The sequence below is a fragment of the Candoia aspera genome, chromosome 1 (assembly GCF_035149785.1).
Source record: "Candoia aspera isolate rCanAsp1 chromosome 1, rCanAsp1.hap2, whole genome shotgun sequence".
Taxonomy (NCBI): Eukaryota; Metazoa; Chordata; class Lepidosauria; order Squamata; family Boidae; genus Candoia; species Candoia aspera.
In genome coordinates, this window is record NC_086153.1 from 207,310,139 (window position 1) to 207,330,156 (window position 20,018).

Sequence of the window (20,018 nt, forward strand, 5' to 3'; positions counted from 1 at the left end):
AACATATTTCCAAGACTCAGTTAAAATTGGACACTTCCTTCAAATCTATTCATGAGGTTAAATAAAGTCGGTTTTCTAATTGAAATTTATTGAATATATGAGTTACAATAAGTAATGATGATTTTCTCATTTAAGAGTGTAAGAGTTCTGAGGGACTGAAAAATCACATTTGCCATTTAATGGACTTTTAGTTTTAATAGACACTCCTTCCCCCCCACCCCATTTGTCCATTAAATTGAGGTTTTACTGTACTGGGATGTCTTATCCTTCAATGCATCATTATTCTCTGAGATTCCTAATAGAAATTGAGCACATGTATTTGTATCTACTGAATATACTGTATACACATTTTCTCTCTCACATACACATGATAAAAAAGCAGCTACATAGTTGCTTTTTATTTTGCAGAAATGTTCCTCCAAATATCCAGCACTGATTACCTATGACAAATTAGTAGATCAAATAGTCAGCAGCTCAGTCTGCCTTGGCTAAGTAAGGATATACTATTGAATGAAATTGCAAATTGGAAGTTAATGTTAAAAGATTAACTATTCTCTCCAACCTTCACTACTACACAGAATATAAGCATTTTCATGTGTCTTAACATGTTATGGATCTATAAAACAACCTTCATAATTGTCGTTAACAATTTTAAGGAACAGGAAGTACTTCTGTGAGACTCTGAGCTTCCTAAATTCCTTTCCCACACGCAAGTGCTATAAAATAGATCTAGCTGTGACCTCAATCCTACTCACAATGCAGTTATTTGTATAAGATAGCCAACCTCCATTAATGTGGCTGCATAATGAACATAGAAGCTGCATAGGTAGTGAGACCTACAATTAACCCAACAACGTTCATACTCATCTTTTCAGAAATACTTTCCAATACAATATTGCTCTGAAACATTGGGTAAATCCTAGTGAGTATTATTACCCACTTGGATCTTAAGTTCATATATTTTATGATCAATTATATTTATATCTGGTAAGAAATTATATTCTTTTATATCAGAGGAAGAGTGGACAAGCCATGAAAGTCATGTGCCCCCCAAGCATCTCAAGATTGTGCTACCCAATTTCAGTGAAAAATGGCTAACTTTTGGTGTGTTTTTTTCTTCCTCCCAAAATTAGGGGTGAAAATGGAAACAGGAGGCTTCTTGGAATCTTCCCATTCCAATGCCAACCTCCTCTCAAAGCACCCCACTCTATAATACCCTTTAAATATTGGTCAAAATACATATTTTCTCAGTCCAACTTTTGTCCAGTTTAGCATAGTTTGATGATTGTGAGGAGGGGGGCAATCCACCAAATTTTGCTCCAAAGACTTCTTGCTCTTGCTCTCGTCCTCAACACCCCTCTCTCTGGGGGAAAAAAAAAAAAAATCTAGGAAAAAAAAATCAGCTCTGCCAATCCAGAATGGTGATGTGCAGTTCTATAAAATAACTGTTTTCAAATGGCAGACTCCAGTCTAGACAGTCTCTTGCAAGTTTCTCGAAGGCAGAGGAGCTGATTTACAACCACCAAACCCTGGAATGTTATCCATCCCTATCCTAAATGGAGCTTTATATCTGATCCATATGTAATTACAAAATCCTATGACCCAGAATATTTTTTTTTCTCATAGAAGCATGTACTATCATCCCTTTCTTGGAAAAATCCCACATGCTTTAATTGAATTTCACTCTGAGTCAACTATGGTTTCAAGGTATACTCATAAAGACATTTAACTGAATCCAGAATGCTACGCAGTCCAAGGGAAGCCTTCCTGTCCTGGTGCCCTCTAAACCAATCAGGCTAGCTGGGCATCCTGGAGCTCACCAAATTTGGGAAAAGCTGACCAATGGTTTCTAACTTCTAATAGCTCAAGAAGCACACTCAAACAGACTCCAAATTGGGGTGGTGATTCTTTTGTCATTATACTACATAGCCTCAAAGCAGATGCTATTAACTGGGAATGGCAAGCAGACAAAACAAAAAAGGAAAGCAAGTCAGAGGAGGCCTGATTGCACAGCCCTTCGTACTCTAGATATGTGACTTAGAACCTCAAGTTTTGGTTGCCTTGTTCTGGCTGAAATTGCCCACATCCTACATTAGGCTATGGAATTCATGAATACCTATACTTCTCCTATTTAGGAGAGAACAATCGCCCATCTCCAGAGCAGCCTAGCTGGATTTAGAACAGATCCGGTGATTGCCGTGACAAAAGTATTGAAAGCACTCATTAACAGAAAACTTGTTAGACCAGGAAAATAGTTAATCCTTGTCACATAGTGGAAAAGGGTTGCCAGCTTAAAACTCAAAACCCAAAGCATTTTTTGAGTGTAAGAGGAGTGGCTCCTTTCTGCAGCTTCTTTGGTACCATCCCTCTACCATAATGTTGCAGCCCTTTGCTTTCTTTAAATTCAGGAGTCCAGCTAATTACTGGCAGGAAGTGCCTTTTTATTTCATTGGTATGCAAATTAACAGAAGTAGAAAAATATTCTAAAGAAAATGTTACAATATCTGTCTCCAGCCTGATGGCCAATTAGAAAATGGTATTTTATTCACAGTAGGTCAAGAGACGCTTGTGGCCACAAACAGTTCTCTCTTAAATGCCCAAAGTTGAATTTTCATGGGAGCTGCAGCTATTAGTTCTCTCAAAATAAGGCAGGAGGTGCTTTAAATTGGGGAAAAAATATGAACATCTCTCATAAAACAAAAAGAAAAATTGATTATAATTTTACTGAGATTTAGTCCATATTATGTTTAGCAATAGAAATGTGAAGATATATGGCCAAATTACAGGATATTCTGAAGTGTAAAACAGCCAGAATAATATTTTACCTTTGGAAAGTTTTGTTACAGATTCAGAGAAATGCTAGTAAGTATTCCTCTTTATTTTAACTAAACCAAGTAACACCAAGAACCCAACAAGTCAACTCTGAGCTACACATATTTTCCACTCCAAGTAAAGAAAACATACAAGTCTTAGGATGAATTAACTCACAAGTGATCAATAAAGGACAATTATTAACAAATGGTCATTCTTCTCATATGTTTATTACATGTTTCCTGCATTGACTTAAAAAGCTGTAGGAAATCCCAGTCTTAGTTTTGCATTTCCACTTCAAAAAGAACAGAAGAACATGATCATGAGAAAGGTTTTTTTTTTTTTTAAATCAACGTTCTTCCTTAGACTGAAACAGAAAAATACGTAGAATAGCTTTGATAACAATTCTATTTTCGTATGTCACAGTAAGACCGGCATAATCCAAAACAGATATTGTGAAAATAGCAGTTTCCAAATAGTTTTGAATGGCTTTAATGAAATAACAAAACAGAGATGTCACTATGAATATTCTATTTTTGCAGTAAACACAATTGCATCTTTGATGTGTATTACTCATCAGAACATTATTTTCTATAATTCACAAAGGGCTTTGTGACACCAAAAAGACCAACAAATCGATTCTGGTATATCATGCTTTCACATACTATATCCCACTTCATCAAAAGTAAACAGGAAACACTGGAGTTCTATGTGGGTTGAGCTGCTAGAGAGAACAGGCACATACCTTCCAAAAATGAAAAATTTGGCAATGGCGAGGTCATTCATGCTGCTGCCAAAAAGACTTGTGGCCCCTTGCACATATGTCACAGGACTTGTGACATCTTCAAGGCTAAATTTCCCAAACTTTAGGATATATATTCAGATGTGCTTTCTGGGAACAAGATTTGTAGCCGGCAGTCGGAGGGCTGGTAAACAACCTTTTTCTTGCTATGGCAGCAGACAGGAATAGCCTGGGATAACATCTAAGCACAGGAGTTATAGCTGCCCAATTTTAAAAATGGTAGCCCTGAGAAAAAATCCACCTAGCAGCTGCATTTATTGCATGCCTCACCACTGCACTGATTGATTGTTCTTGGAATTGCCTTGAAAAATATAACTGGCTGAATACCATCAGTACAGTAAAGGGAAGGTGGCTACCTCTGTTAGCAGTGGCAAGCAATGCACGTTCCTCGTTACAGTTGTATTGATCTGAATTCTTTATAGGCTGATTCATCTCTTATTGCAGAGGTGGGCAACCTGTAGGCCACATGGGGCTTCTGAACCTAATTTTGTCGCCTTCAACGCCTTGCAGGGTTGCACTACTGAAATTCAGAGTAAAATGGTGATGGTTGGCAGCATGATTTTAAATGATGAATTGGAACTGGAGACAATATAAAGCTCTGCAGAGACATGCAATTCACTGAGTCTTTATGTTCATGTCCAATTTGGCAGTTTATTACTATGCTGATAATGCTTTCTTTCATCCAACAGCTCCCTCTTCTTCCCATATACAGTGCACTAAATTTCTTGCAACTTTACACATTCCGTAACACGGACACTGATATGATGAAAGAAATCTTACTCTAATATATCAAAACTAAAACGTTTACAGATAAAAGCCATTCAAGTTGTTAGAAACTACGATCTGTGTATTTACTTCAGATTTTTTGTAGATCTTTGATAGTCAGGTTCATTGGGAGGGGAAGTCTTAACTACATTTATTATAATTTGACCCTATCTCGTTGTGATAGTTTGACCCTTTTAATCTATTTGTTGTGTTAAATTCCATTTTATCCAAATCTAGTTTTAACCTTAGAAACACACAACCAATATAGTTGCATAGTTGTTATTTAATCAGGCAGACCTAAACAAAGGAGGCTGTGGATAAGGCGTATGAAATGATGTTTGTTTCTGAGGAAACATGCATAGAATATTATGGCAGCTTTTCAGTACTTGGTTATGGAGTTTAAATGAGGCTGGATAATACGGTATCTATTTTATAGAACAAGCTCTATTAACCTAGTTGTATAGATAATTTTTTTTAGAACTATAGCTCCTACTAGACCTAAGATTGATTGATTGATATGTTTTAGACATTACATTAGCTTGGAGTAAGGTCTCTTTCTTAATGCCAAGGCTTGAAGGGCAATTATTTATTATTAATAATATGTATATACCACTCTCATTTATGTAAAAGCCCACAGTAAGTTGCACCGATGCTATCCAGCCTCCCTCAAGAGAGCAAAATTATGAATGTGAATTAAGAATTTTGGAAACCAACACTGAAAAGATAATCTAGATATTCAAGGACGTTTTGCACTGAGAATCTGTAACTATGCATTAATATCGAGTTATTTCATAATAACTCAAAAGAGTGATCGACCAGTGTAAATTCGAGCTGCGATTATATCTACACAGCTGAGAAATTCAGCACACTAAAACATCGCGACTTAAAAATTGCCGTTTTGTCTGAGGGACGCGACTTCCTCTCCAAATGAATTAGCTCCCCCCCTCTTCTAAAAGCTAAAAATACTATGTGCGTTTACGTGGATTCTCGTACAGCCCAGCTGTACGAGAATCGGAGAAGGAAGGTACCTATTTTACCAACCTTTGGGGGAGGGCGAGAACAAGGAGGGGGAATGAACCTGGAAACAGGGCAGGCAAAGGAAGCCCCGACAGGACGCACTGCCCCGAACAGGCGCGGCGCGTGCGAGAGGGAGAAGCGGAGCTGCTGCGCTGGGCTCTTCCTTCCGCGTCGGGGCGGAGAGCGAGAGGGAGGAGCCGGGAAGTCAGCGCGTTGCTCCTGCCGGCCTCCAGGAGGGACCAACAAGGAGGAGGTGAGTTTCCCCTCTGGGTGGGGTAACGAGCCAGGGCCGCGCAAGAGCCAAGCTGGGTGGGAAGGGGAAAGCTTTGTGTGCGCTTGCCAACTCGGGGCCGCAGGTCGGAAGAGCAGGCAGGCGAAGAGGAGGGGAAATCAGAGGGCCTAGCTGGCTAGTTAGCCAGCCAGCCAGCCTGCCTGCCTGCCTGCTCGCCCCGGCGTCCCCTCTCCAGAACAGAAGGCTGGACGAAGCGGGAGGGCGGCTGGAATGAGCCGATTTTTCTTTGCAAGGCAGCGAGAAAGCGGAGGCGAAATGCTGCCGGGTGCCGCCTTTAGTTCTGTGGGAGAGCCGAGAGGCGATCGCCGAACGCGCCGGCGGCTGCGTGTGAAAGACAGAGAATATACATTTTGCAGGGGGAGAAGCATTTTTTGAGGGGGGGTCTTCTGTTAAGCCCTGTAGAGGTCCGGATCGTCAGCCTGTACGGCTTCTTTTTCTTCCCTGGCCCAGCGGCTTCTGGCATGGCATCCCAGGCCGCAGGAACGCTTGGGCTCTTCTAGGCAAGCCTCTCCTCCTTGGCGGGCTTTCCTTTCCCCCATTTTGACGTCCTCTTAAGTGGGGCTTGACTGAGCGCCCTGAGATTCTCCAATTAGCGCCTGGGCCCAGGCGAAGAGATACTGTGGGAGAGAGTTCTCCTGCTCAAGTGTAGAGGGCCTTTCCTTCATTGCTAAATGCCACCACCGCGCAGACCCACACGCGCGCGTTTTTACAAGTCAGAGGGTGCGAATTTAAGTGGCTCGTTTTGAAACAAAAGCACCGCGGAAGCACCGGGAATCTTTTAATAGGCAGAATAGACCCGCTGCTTTCCTATCAAAGGTTACTTAGGCTGTTGAGTAAACCCTCTCTTCCCTACGCTAACTAGGCAAGGGAAAGTAATACGAATGCCGCGGTAGTTCAGTGGTGGAGCTCAGGGTTATTCTCTGGCATCTCCAGTTAGAAGATTCATCAACGGGCACTAGCATTTGAAGATGCTAAGATCAGCCTTCCTCAAACTGGCGCCCTCTAGATTTGTTGGACAATAGCTCCGATCATTCCCAGCTACTGTGCTGGGTTTTTGTGGCTGGGAATTGTATAGCCATCCAGAAAGGGCACAGGCTGGAGAAGGCTGAACTAGAGGAGGGGCAGGATTGGCCTAGATGGTTACACATGCTGAGCTGATACAAGAGAGGTTACTCTTTGAAGCACTCTTAAATCTACCTTTCTGATCAGGCCCATTGCATGTTGTGGCTTTCTAATTTATATGGAATCATCACTTATTTTAGTACTGACAGTGATAATTTCTCCATTTGTTGAAGCAGGACAGGGGCCTTTAACTTTTATGGCCTGTATGCAGGGCAGAAATGTAGAGGGTGTGGGAGGGTCATGGGAGAAACTGCTTGTTCAGAAAAGGTACAACATAGAGCATTATCAAGGCTGGAATTGGTGTATATTTCTTAGCTATAGTTTGCTGATCCCTGGTTCGTTGAATAAACCACAGTTGGTTTATTGAAACTTTTTAAGTCAAAACCAAATTCCACTTTATAGTTTAGTATGATGTGTGATCCAGCCATAGTCTCTGCATAGCTGCTGAGAGTAGTGGAGTGGTGATGTGCAGTTCTGTAAAATGACTATTTTCAAATGGCAGACTCCAATGCAGCCTTTCTCAACCTTTTGACCTTGGAGGAACCCTTGAAATATTTTTCAGGCCTTGGGGAACCCCTACACAATCAGGCTCAAAGACAGGCCAGAAGTTAGAAAATTATTCCATTTGTTTCATATGAAGGCCTGTATATATGCATTACAATGTTCTTAAACTAAAGCTAAATAATGAAACTTACCTCTTTAATGTGAAGTCCAAATTTGAAATAATTTTTTTAATAAACCGTGATCTCCCAGGGAACCCCTAGTGACCTCTTGCAGAACCCTAACTCTGCCCCAGTGTGTTTTGGTTGGAGGGATGAACAAATTCAGCTTTTTGCAAATGGTGAAATATTTTGCTGATTTGCAACTCAGTACATATTTAGCAATACAATAAAGCCAATAAAGATGTATTGTGAAGTAGATCTGTGCATGAGCAGTTTAACTTAAAAGCTTAAAGTTAATAGATAATAAAATCAACTGTTGTGATGTGCTAATTCTCAGCTCAATTGTTTCTGATTCAGGGCTTTTATGTTGTCTCCCATGCTACTTTTTGTGAAGGGAGTGGCAGATATATTATTATATATACTTTTTAAAAAATACAAAGAAAATTCAGGCTTGTCCCTTCAGGATTTCTGAAATTTGTACACATTATTTTGAAATAAAGATAAGAATTGCCCTTCTGTCATGCATCCTAAGACATGAAAGAAATTACCCTTAGAGTGAGAATTAAAAGTGGATGTAGATCCAAAAGGAAATATATTTCAGTATAAATCTGGGCCCTTTAATATCTTAATATGTGTGTAGGTAGGAATAGAATTGTAACAATTGCCCATCGATGCATTCCTGGAAAACTGCTTGAAATGTGCCAGTCAGTCTGAACTTAGGGCTATCTTATTTGGTCTGCAAAATTCTGGGACAACTAGATGTAAGGAAGAGAATTTTCAGTATTCTTGCCACCATTTAGTGTTTGTCGGGATTTTTGCAGCCGAGGTATGATAGCTGCAGCTACACTATTTTTTGGAGATTTGTATGAATAAGGTCTTATTTATATTTGAAAATTTGTAGGGTTTTTGTTTTGTTTTGTTTTTAATGGAAGTCTGAATATTATTCCAGCTTGGGTGTACTGAGAAGTCTAATGACTTTCATCTATAGATTGATTTCTCTAAAGCAAAAGGAAGTGTGGGAAAATAGTAGAGTATAAATATGCTATCGTGTTACGTTTTCTGGAATCAAGACTAATAACCAATCTTAAGTCATGTATTGTAAATATAATGGTTACATGGCTTTGGCCTTAGAATTCATTTTGGGAAACAGGTACTCATTCGTGTCTTTGATCTCCCCCCCCCCCCATCTTAACACATACATTACTTGTTAATTGATGTGAAGTTCAGTTTGTTAATTTTAGGAAAGGGTAAGCAAAAGACTTGAAGCTGGTGAAGTTTTCTGCTGATGTTCAGGAAAGTTATTTGATGTGCTGGAGCAGCTAGGCATAAAAAGAGCTATGGGAATGCCCAACCCATGCTTAAGGCATATGGTAATTATTACATTACAAATAAACACACATTATTAAGGTTTATTTAATATTTGTAAAGTAGAACTTACAATTATGTTGTTTATATGTATCTGTAAGTGTATTACAAAGTTATCTTGCTGTATAAACAAGAATGGATTAAATTATAAAAAACCTGAGATTCTTGCATTTAGGGATGCACATAAAATCTTTTATGGATAGGAGACCGACACTAAATAATAAAAAAAACCCTCTTAAAATGAATCCATATTGTGGGGAGTGTTTCAGTTTCAAGTGAGTGATACTTGGCAAGTGCATGCAGATCTGTTAGCACATAACACTGTGACAATAGGAATAGCAGACTGGAGGGAAATACTTGAGGTGTAAATGTATGCACTTTCTTTGAGGGAAGAGGGGTGGCTTTTGAAAGTTTCTATACTACGCATAAATAGTTCTTGGATGCTAACCACACGTTGTTGGTTTAAATCTTAGTACAGTGGTCAGGAATAAAAGAGAAGCAGATTTCAGCTTGGTGTATTACAGTGGCTTGGTATAATTCAATAGAGCTGTTTTATTGGGCTCTATTAAACTGGCTAACCTTAACCTTAAGCTTTAGTCATGACAGGAGTTTCAAATAAGAACCCATATGTAACGTGCAATATTGAATTTTAATTACAGCTTTCAAGACATGAAGTGGAATAAATTCTCCCGACTCCTTTTTCTAATGTACATTTCTTTTCTCAGAAACTTAAGCTTGATAAAAAAAGCTGTTAGGAGGAGAAAGTATATTTTCACATGTCAGTATAATCTTAGCTAGTTTTGAAAAACATGATGTGAACAAATTCAGATAGAAATGTTTATCTTAGATTTATGTTCCATCCCAATTCAATTTAAATTTTTAACTGTCTTATATCCAGGCCGGACATTATTGATGCTGATGAAAATTCTTGTGTAGATATATATATTTTTTAAGTTTTCCTTATTTGGGGATATTTTAATAATTTGAATCATAAAACTAAAACGGTTAATGACTTCTTTTAATTTAACCATAATAGTTACAGAGTCATTGATTAGAAATCTACAGTAGTTTAGAATGTCATATTTTAAAATTAGATTTTAAAAGAAATGAATGTTAAGCTGGTTATATCCAGGAAAAGAAGCTAGAGTTACTGCCAAAAGTTTCAGCCAATGACCTTTGGTATAAGATAGTCCTGTTTTTGGTAGACATCTTGTAGCCTACCATATTTTTGAGTTAATACTACTGGTCCTATTTATACTATTCATGAGGTCATTAGCCCTCAGTCCAGAGCTGTGTACAAAGTCTTGTTGGAAAAGCTTCACTGGATTCATATTTGTTTCCTGGTTGATATGCTTCAGAATAATATTTAAAGCCCTGAATGGTTTTAGGATAACTGGAGGACTGGTTTCTCCAATATGAGCCTTCTTGTTTACTGGGAACAATTTTTGAGGCCCTCTACTCTATTCCAACATATAGAATTTGCATGATTAGATTCGGAAAGATCTTTTTGGTAGCTAAACTCAGGATCTGGGGTTCCATTTCCAAGAAGGAGCAATCATTATATATATTTTTTTCAAATGAAAAATATAGAATTCAAAGGAAAAAAAATGACGAAAACAAAAGCATCTGAAAAAAAATAAATGTATACATATGTGATATAAAGGAGACATACAAACATTTTAAGTATCTGTATTCAACATTTAGACATCTAGAATGATATTTATGAAGACAAAAGTAATTGATTAGGAAAGACGTTGATAGAGTTAAGAAATGCTGTTTTAATATCACTGATTTAAAAACATTTTAACTATTTTCATTGCTATTGAAGTGTTATTTTCTGCTCTTTTTATGATTTAATGTTTTCAAGTATGGGCAAAGTTAAAAATAAATTTTATCCATCCCATCCTTATCATAAATCTTTTTTGTACTCATACATATTTGATTTTCAGGAGATATTACGTGTAACAACTTAGTGTATTTGTTGGTTGGTCAGCCCTATGTGAGAAATACTACATGCTAATAAAAAGTGAGTGAACTTGGTTCTATTTGCGCCATGATAGATCTGAGATGGAGTCAGTTCAACATCCAACCATATGTTCTTTTCAAGTACCATCCATGCTAAAATGTGTCTACTTGAGCAGTTGTTTAAACGTACCCAGTCTTTTTCAAAAGAGTAGAAATGTCTAGGTGTTCTGGTGTTTTGAAGATCCTTTGCATCCAAATTTTATTTATGGATTTATTGTCTTAAGTGTTATTTTCCCACTTAAAGGATCCAAATAGATTATAGCAGCAGTGTCTAGGTGAGACAAATGGAACCCCTGAAAATGTAGCACTGAGCCAGGGTGAAGATTTTATGCTCTGAAGTATTGTTCGTTAAAAATGTCCTAGCAGCCTGAATGTGAGATGTTTTATATTGGTAATTATTATCATTGAGAATAGTATTCTAGTATATAAGAGAAATGAATACTAGAAGTCAGGCAGGATTAGTTCTTAGTACATTCCCATAGAAGAACTAGTAGATATCTAAAATTGGATTTACAGCTGGATGCAAAACTATTTTAGAGGATATATGCAAGGGAGAATAGACAGTTTGGGTTAAGTGGCCATCTCAACTGCTAACTTTTTCCATAATAACTTACCCTCTTTTTTGATGAATCAGACTAGGTGTACCAAGGTAACTTTTAAATTAAAAATGTTGACTGTTGCAAGCTAGGATTTCACTAGTATTGTTTAAGATCAGGGGTAAACAGTGGCTTTGGGCCTCAATATGCGGTGGGTGCTTTCCTTCCCAAGACAAATCCCAGGCCTTTAGTATAGGTGGCTACAGCTCAATGTTTTGTTTGGAAATGTACCTATCTGGCCAAGAGAGAAAAACCCAGATCACTGGACAGTAAAAAGGAAACTTGTTACTTCACCGTCTGGTCAAAGGATGTTTTTTGATTGACTGCTCCTGTCATGACAAATTCCCGCTGGCTGCCATTTTGTGGAAATATCCATAGTCTCACAAGATCCTAAATGTATCCATTTACTCAAAACAGTTTTTCATAATTTGAGGCTGGAGACTTAAATTAGCATGGAAGAAACTGGTTCATATTGGTGTCTAGATTTTTAACATAGGGCCTCTAGAAACCATAGTAAGACTAAATATGGTTTTAGTACTGACGTACAGCTTTACTACAATACAGCATACAGAAATGTTGGTGATAAATCTCAAAGCACATGTCATAAAAATACACCTTAACCATATTGCTGCAGATGAGATGTGAAAGTAAAAATAAATGTGTGCATATCCAACAGACTTACATTGAGGCCTCATAATTTAAAACACTGCATCTTTTGAGTGCTATCCTGAAAACACAGATCTAAATGCATGGGATGTATATATTTCATATTTGTTGGCAAAACGAGGTATATTAAACTTTTAGCATGGAACCCTTAAAATTTCTCAGCTTCATGTTAATGCACTGACTTGTACAGTTCCACCTTTTAACTTCTCAACTATTGTATAACAGCTATATTGATTTCTTCTCCTATAGAAACTGAATATGAGAGAGAACAGTTTGCTCAAGGCCACCTACTGCATGTCTGAACTTGGCCAACCAACCCAGTTTTCAGCTCCGAGCCCAAAGATTTTGTTGGACCCCACCAGCAACATTATAGGAAGATTTAAAGCAATGTTGGTTTGCTGTTCTGACCCAGTAACATATAAGATCTTAAATTAATATCCTTCAACACACTCTGGTTTGTGTGGTTTGTTTTATTTGCTTTACATACTCTGGAGTTAGGTGCCCCAAAGGAAAATCTTAACCATATTTTGTGAGTACAAAAAGCTTGAGGTCTCACTAGTAAAAACTTCCAGAAAATTTGTTGTTGACCTTGGTTGTCTACTGGACTGCAATTTAATACATGGTGACCTTCTCATTCCAACCTTGCACATAGTTTAAGGTAAATCAGAGTTTTCCCAAATAAACAATTACATGATCTTTCAGCTTAACAAGAACAATTTCCTGTCTTGATCTGACACTTAACCTCCCTCCTCCCCACTAAGGGGGGAAAAATGCTTCTGTTGTCGTGAATTCCTTTTGTTTTGGATATGATTTATAGTCATATAGTTACATGGTCGCGATAACTGTTTCTGGCAGTACTATAAAAATTAGTCTCACTTTTGCATAAAACTGTTAGCTTTCTTTTACATTTAATCTATTGTCTTATAAAACATATGGTTATGTTAGATGTTTTAACTCCAAAAACTTCAAATCAGGAGGCTGCATTTGAACAGTCATTATTTTCATAATTGGACATACGAAAATGAAATGGTTTAGGATAAATCAAATTGTTCAATTCTAAGATTATGGGATATTTAATTCATAGCAGTATTTAGATACCAAGTCTCTAGTACTTAGAAATGCTTACAAAGTGGTATACTTAATATATGCCTAATGTTTGTACCGAAGAATGGCATATTTGTCAGTTTTTATCACAAATTTAATGATGCAGTCTGGTGGTTCGGATTTTAGGATCCCCCACTCTGAAAGCAGAGAAGTCAGAAGAACAAGGCTACAAGTGATTATAGGAACCATCCAGCAAGTTCTCTTCCACTGGTGGTCTGGCACTGTCAAGAACAAAACACTGCTGGCAGAAACAGAAGTTCCAAAATCTAGAACATTACTCTTCTAGAAATGGCCTCAAAATAGAGAAAAAAGTATGTTTGAAAATTACTCAGTCTTTCAGTTTCTTTCAGGAAATTATTTTTTAAATGGATAACTTTATTTGCCAAATGTGTCTTAAGGACATAGGGCAGCATATTCGTATTCAGAGGAATCTAATGTAAGCCATGGTTTTGTCAGAAAGACAAAAAGTACATTCTGACATCATGACAGAAGCTCTGCCCCTTACATACTTGTGTGTGATATTGTGAGAGATGTACAAAAGGGGTGGAGTTTGTATTGCAGTGTTGCAATGCACTTTTAATAATTTGCCCTATGTTCATATTTAAAATATATTCTCCATTTAAATTAAAATATATATTCTAATTCATAGAGTAGGCACAGAAGTACACACCAAGCAAAATTGCTTACTTCAAGACTAAGTTTCAAGAACTTTTCAGAAGTTAGAGTTCATAAATACGTCTTTTAAAAAAGTGTTTTCCTGTGAGAGATAAAGTAATGCCTACATGGCTACAGTTTGTGTGGTATATATTGGGGTTAGTTAGGATATAATAACATGATGCTGTGTGAACAAGCTGTGTGCTCTTATGTTGTCTCCTCCTGCACATTATCTGATTTCAGTTCCCAAACTGTATTTTATTTTTACTTATCAGCTAGAACCAGATTGCTAATTTATCAGATGTAGTAAATGGGTCTGTTGCACTCAGGGATATAAACATTATGCAGACTTAAAGATGATACATCTACATCAGCCTTTGGAAACAAGGGCCACTGGAAGTGTTGACATGGGACAGATGGGGTTACATCACATAATGTAGTTAGGGCTGCAGTTTGGGGGTTGCCTTGATGATTTGTTTTAACACTAATATTTTAGGGCTTATACTCTGTTTTAATGTGTTTTCTACTTCAAAAGGAAGTTTAGTCATGGTTTTATTATTGTATGCCTCCCAGAATTGTTAGGGAGTTAGGCAGTCTTACAAATTTAATAAATAATCAAATAGTGCCACCACCTTTCAGAGGGGGCTCTAAGGGCTGCAAAAAGAGGGCTAGATGACACCAATTAGTTTTTCAGGCTGATTTGCGGAAGCTGCCTTTATTATTACATTTAACATCATGTAATAACATGTTATTTCTCCTTGTTCTCTTCTTCCTGAACTGCTTCTTCACTTCCCCTAGATTTGTTCCAGATGGTCCCTCAGCTCTTCCAAGCTCAATGGATGTTGTGAGGGCTACAGCAGATGCATCTTCCACTAACAAATGTTCTATCAGTAGCCAGATACAACTGGACACAACCCAATCTATTTGATAACAAGTTGTGGATTTCCTAATAAAAACTAAGAAATGTCATGTGTCTCTCTGTGTTAAGGATTTCAGTTCTTATTTTTCTAGAAGTGCTTAACCAACAACAATCCAAAACCCTAGCTGAAATCAAAAAGTAGCTGAATATTAAAAACCATTAATATTTCCCTTTTCAAGTTGATTTGATTTCTCAGGAAATAATAAAGGATGTGGATAGAAGGTTAAACCAAACCAACTAATTTTTTGGTCTCAGTTATCTGCCCCTTCAACATTCAATAGGAGATTTGCCTGGTTTTCTTTCCTTTAACCGAAAGCCAATATGGCATAAGAGATTTCATACAAATTGTACTGAAAAGCGCTGTAAATTCTTGCTAATCTTTAGGTAAAGGTAAAGGTTTCCCTTGACGTAAAGTCCAGTCGTGTCCGACTCTAGCGGGTGGTGCTCATCTCCGTTTCTAAGCCTTAGAGCCGGCGTTGTCCGTAGACACTTCCGGGTCATGTGGCCAGCATGACGACACGGAACGCCGTTACCTTCCCGCCGAAGCGGTACCTATTGATCTACTCACATTTGCATGTTTTCGAACTGCTAGGTGAGCAGGAGCTGGGACTAGCAACGGGAGCTCACCCCGCCGCGCGGTTTCGAACCGCCGACCTTCCGAATCCCATTTGAATTTATCGAGTTTTCTTTCTGAGTAAATGTACATAGGATCTGACCACATCTCTATTTTTCCATCTATATCATGGAATATAATATGTTAAGCTTATACAGTATGTGTGAATGCATAAACTTAGAGCTGAACTATTTTTTGTACTTGAACAGCATTTTTTCCCTTGGTTTGTATTAGCTGAATTCCCAATAATTTCCAAGCTGATGTCACTTTCCAATTAGTTCTTTGCAGTGTAGTAAAATAAAATGAGCAACTGTTTTTATAAATATCAAAATATAGTCTACTTTTGGAAGTCTCAGAAGGAGATCTTACAGCAAACACTGATGCTTGAGCTGTGAAATCTGAGCAAAAAAGAATTGGTTATAGATATTTCTAATATATTTCCCATAATTTTGGGCCCATTGTCAAGCAGAAGCAGCAACAAAAATGATCAAGGGGTAAGGAATTGTTTACTGCAAATCTAGACTTCCTGTTAATGTTAGGATTTAAAATCTTCAGTGATTCTTTAAATCATAAAATCCTTTGCAAGGAAATTTTATTTTGAATGTCCTAGGGCAAATTCCTATTTTCTAGTTTTATGTTACAGAATGGTCCCTGTGTATGTAAATAATACAATGCCATATTTAAATGGCACCATGAAACATTTTTATGTTAAGTTTTCTATTAGGCAGACATTAATACAGGCTATATTATAAGTGCTACAGTTCTGTGGATTTTTAAAAGGTACTTTATCAGAATCCTTGTCTTACTCTTGTGAACTCTTTATGTTTTTTACAAAATGGCAGGTGGGCTGCGTCTGTCCAAAGGGGTGTTTTATTCTGCACCTTAACTATTTTTGAGTATATTCATAGCCTTTTTTTTTCTTCAGATGATCTATTGAGGGATTGTCTTCTGTTTGCTTGTAAACATGAATAATCAGTACAAGAAATTATTGGGCACGTAAACAAGAGAAGACTAGAATCAGCTCTGTTTAACACAGACACATTATTTCATCCCTCTTCAGCGTTCCTTAGCAGTGTAGGATAGTCTTACCCAGGGCACTTTCACATCTTTCTTCAAATATAGTTTTGGTAATGTTTTCTATGACTTGAAGTTTGTCCATCTGTCCTGAAACTCCCAGTGTTGACTATAGAAGCATTTCTTTTGTCAAGTTTTTCAAGAGTTCTGAGAAATTAGTTGCTGTTTTTTTATATAGCAAAGCTAAAACTTATTGAAAGTGTGTGAAAAATTCCGTATAAAAGAGGAAAAACATTGGTTGGAAATGAGTTATATTTAGAGCCAGTTTGGTCTAGTGGTTAAAGCAATGGGCTAGAAAGCAGGAGATTGTTGAGTTCTAGTCCCGCCTTTGGCATGAAAGCCAGTTGGGTGACCTTGGGCCAGTCAGTCTCTCTCAGCCCAGCCCACCTCACAGGTTTGTTGTTGTGGGGAAAATAGGAGGAGGAAGGAGTATTAGGTATGTTTACCACCTTGCATTATTTATAAAAATAATAAAGGCAGGATAAAAATCAAATAAATAAATATTTTCTGATAGCCTTAGCATCAAGGGGGATTCTGGGACTGAATACAGTAGAGGGATAATTTTGTGTCTTTTGAAATTAACTAGGTTTCTGTTCAGATGACAGTGTATGAAAATGTCCAAGATGTCCATTATCAAATTGTTTTAGTATGAGAATTGGGTTTATGTGCATCCAGTATTCATTCATTCATTAACTAGAGAACTCCTGTTCTTCCTGCCAGGCTGATCTGAACAGATTATAATCCAGCTACCTCTTCATGCCTTATCTTTTCCTAATGTAGGTAAAACTGATTGCTCTTATTAGTTGCACTTAAGGAGCTTTGAGTAAGAACGACTAAACTTAGCAACTTCAGCTGAATTATGAAATATTTAAGTCCTAAATAAAGGTTAGAGATGGCAAAAATAAATTTTCCAGTTGGTGTGAATGGAAATAGGCCTAGCAGAAACAACAATGGAAAAGGTCCACTAGGCAACCATTTTGTATTCACAGTCTTTTACTAAGTTTACATCCATAGTAGATGGGGAAATCCTGAGGCAGTAGATTGAACTGTACAGCGATGGATTGTTGGGCAATTGCTTTGTAAAATGCAATTGGAAGAAAACTTGCTCTAAGTATGAACCTGACATCACAAGGAAGAGACTAATTTCAAAACTTCTTTCCTAATATTCTAAGGCTTGCCATCTCAGCAAGTTCCATCATTTTTACCAATCATTCCTCCATTGTGGGTAGTGCTGAATCTTTTCATCTTTGTGCATACAATAATCTCACTGCAGTTATCATGTACAAAAACAAAGTACCATGACTTTTTTCCCAACTGTTTGTCCATCAATCCCAAAAGAAAAACCTCTGGTTTCAATTGTATGTTAATCTTCAAAACTAATCTGAATTAGTTTATGTATTTGAATCCAGAATTTTCTACGTTTTTTTACATGTCCACCAAACATGATAAAGTGTCCCTTCTTGTTCACATTTCCAACATAAATTTGAATTTTATGCATTCCTTTATGCATTCTAGACAATGTTTCTGGTGACATATACCAATGGTACATCATTTTATAAAAAAATATCTTTAAGATTGTAACATAGTATAAATTTCAGGCCTTTCAGTCACATATTTTCCCATTGTTCCTTCTGTATATTATAAGCAAAAGTTTTAGCCCACTTTATCATACATCCTTTCACTTTCTGTTTCAAATTTCAATAAACATTTATACATTTTAGGAATTACATGTTCATTTGTACACAATTCTATTTCAAAGTCAGTATCTCAGTGTTCAAAACCATAAATTATCTTGTCTACTTTAAATCTTCCTAATCATTATAAATAAGAGAACCATTGGCAACTATATCCCTCTGCCACCAGTTCTTCGCTTGATTTTATTTTAACATTCCCCTTGACAGCATGTCACTATGCAGACCAAAATAATTTATCACACTTGGTCTTAAAGGAGTACTTTATATAGTTAACTTCCACTACTTCCTCATCTCATTTTCTAGTAGTGGTTCTACTATACATCCCAGTTGTATGCATTGTAATTTAATGAAAAACATTCTCAGAATTTTGGAAACACAGCTGTTTTCATTTTAAAGAAATACTGATATATTTTTGAAGGTAATAGAGACCGGTCTTCTATATTCAGTAATGTTGTATGAAGCTTTGAAGAGGTGCTTTGCTTTACCAGTGTTTTGAGCTAAGCAGGGCTTCAAAACTGCTTTGTGAAACAACATGATCCTCTGAAACGTGGCCTTACTGAGAGCCTCAGAGGATGAAGAGGAACCAGGGAGGCCTTGAGGACTGATGGGGCCAGGGTCTAAGCAGGACAACTGGTTAAAAACTCGCTGTTGAGTAACAGCCCCAATTCCTGATTAGAGGACCTTGAAACACTTCACAAGTCCATAAGAGCAATGATGTTAAGGGACTGAGAGCTGAAGGACTGAAAGACATACAAGTGTACAATTGTAGAGACAGGGTTCTTGGGAGCAGTAGTTTACTCAGAAGTTCTTGGTGGAGGTTTGAAGCCTGAGATATACATCTATTGGAGATGATCCAAGTGCTGGAAATAATATTTTCATGTATATTCCTTTAACCTAGCTGGGTGTTGCTTGCCTAGGAGGGAAATTTAGCAAGTCAAATCTCTGACTCACCTTGGGAACAGGGTACCCTGCTTCTAAAAAGCAAAACAAAGTTGCCATGATGCTTTCACTTCATGTTACTTCAGGGGTCTTTTTTGATATATACATTTGATAAATAAATCCAAGAGAGAGAGACTTCTGTGAATAAGCTATGAATATGCAGGAGCCATTCCAGCTGCTGGAAGTACTGAAGAAGTGTCAGAAATGACACAAGTGCATCACTGAAATAAACTCTGATGTCACAGTGTCCCACAAAATGAATATAAGCATCAAGCCCCTTGATGAATTACACCTTCATTACTTTATATAGGCATATTAAAAGTAGTGGTGCTTTGAGGGAGGGAAATATCTTACTAGTGTGGTATGGAGCATATCTACTTACCTACCTATTTTCTTTCTCATTAAAAGTATGTGATTAAATTAACAAAAGCATATCCCTTTTTAAACATTATTTGCAAATTTTGATTGTTTTGGGATTTGTTTAGCCTTGATAATGTGTCACTGAATTTTCCCTGAGGTTCAGGTTTGTCTGCTTTTTGCAACTGATGATATTTCTAGGTTATGGAATCCCTTGAACAAACAGCTGTTACTGAAACAGTCATAGCAATAAGGTATGACATATATGCTACATCTTTCATGTAAAGGACATTTATGAGTACAGAATTCATTGCTCCTAGCAAATTCAGTGATTGGCAACCAGATGAGCAGGCCACAAGGACAAAGAGCTGATTCATATAAACTATTGTCTTGGAATGTTTTCCTCCTCGTTTAGTTGCTTATTGTAGTTTTTTCATGGCTGGCTGTGATGAAAAGCTCTAGACTTCCTGTTTAGAAGGTAGCTGAAGAAGGAGCTATTGTGGTGGCAATTTTTCTCCTGTGAAAGCAATGTGTAGCCTAA

The 20,018-nt window shown here is 37.4% G+C and overlaps 1 protein-coding gene and 1 long non-coding RNA gene across 2 annotated transcripts in view; both read left to right on the forward strand.

The window, feature by feature from the left end:
• Nucleotides 1–5,461: 5,461 nt before the first annotated feature.
• GTDC1 (glycosyltransferase like domain containing 1) overlaps nucleotides 5,462–20,018 on the forward strand; it is a 238,027-nt gene continuing 223,470 nt past the window's right edge. The window contains exon 1 of the mRNA XM_063318392.1: nucleotides 5,462–5,648. The gene's annotated coding sequence lies outside the window, so the exon portion shown is untranslated. The remainder of the gene's footprint in view (nucleotides 5,649–20,018) is intronic.
• Nucleotides 13,458–14,856, forward strand: LOC134489600 (uncharacterized). Its single transcript, XR_010067153.1, has 2 exons — nucleotides 13,458–13,538; nucleotides 14,680–14,856. It is a non-coding gene; the product is annotated as an uncharacterized LOC134489600 (long non-coding RNA).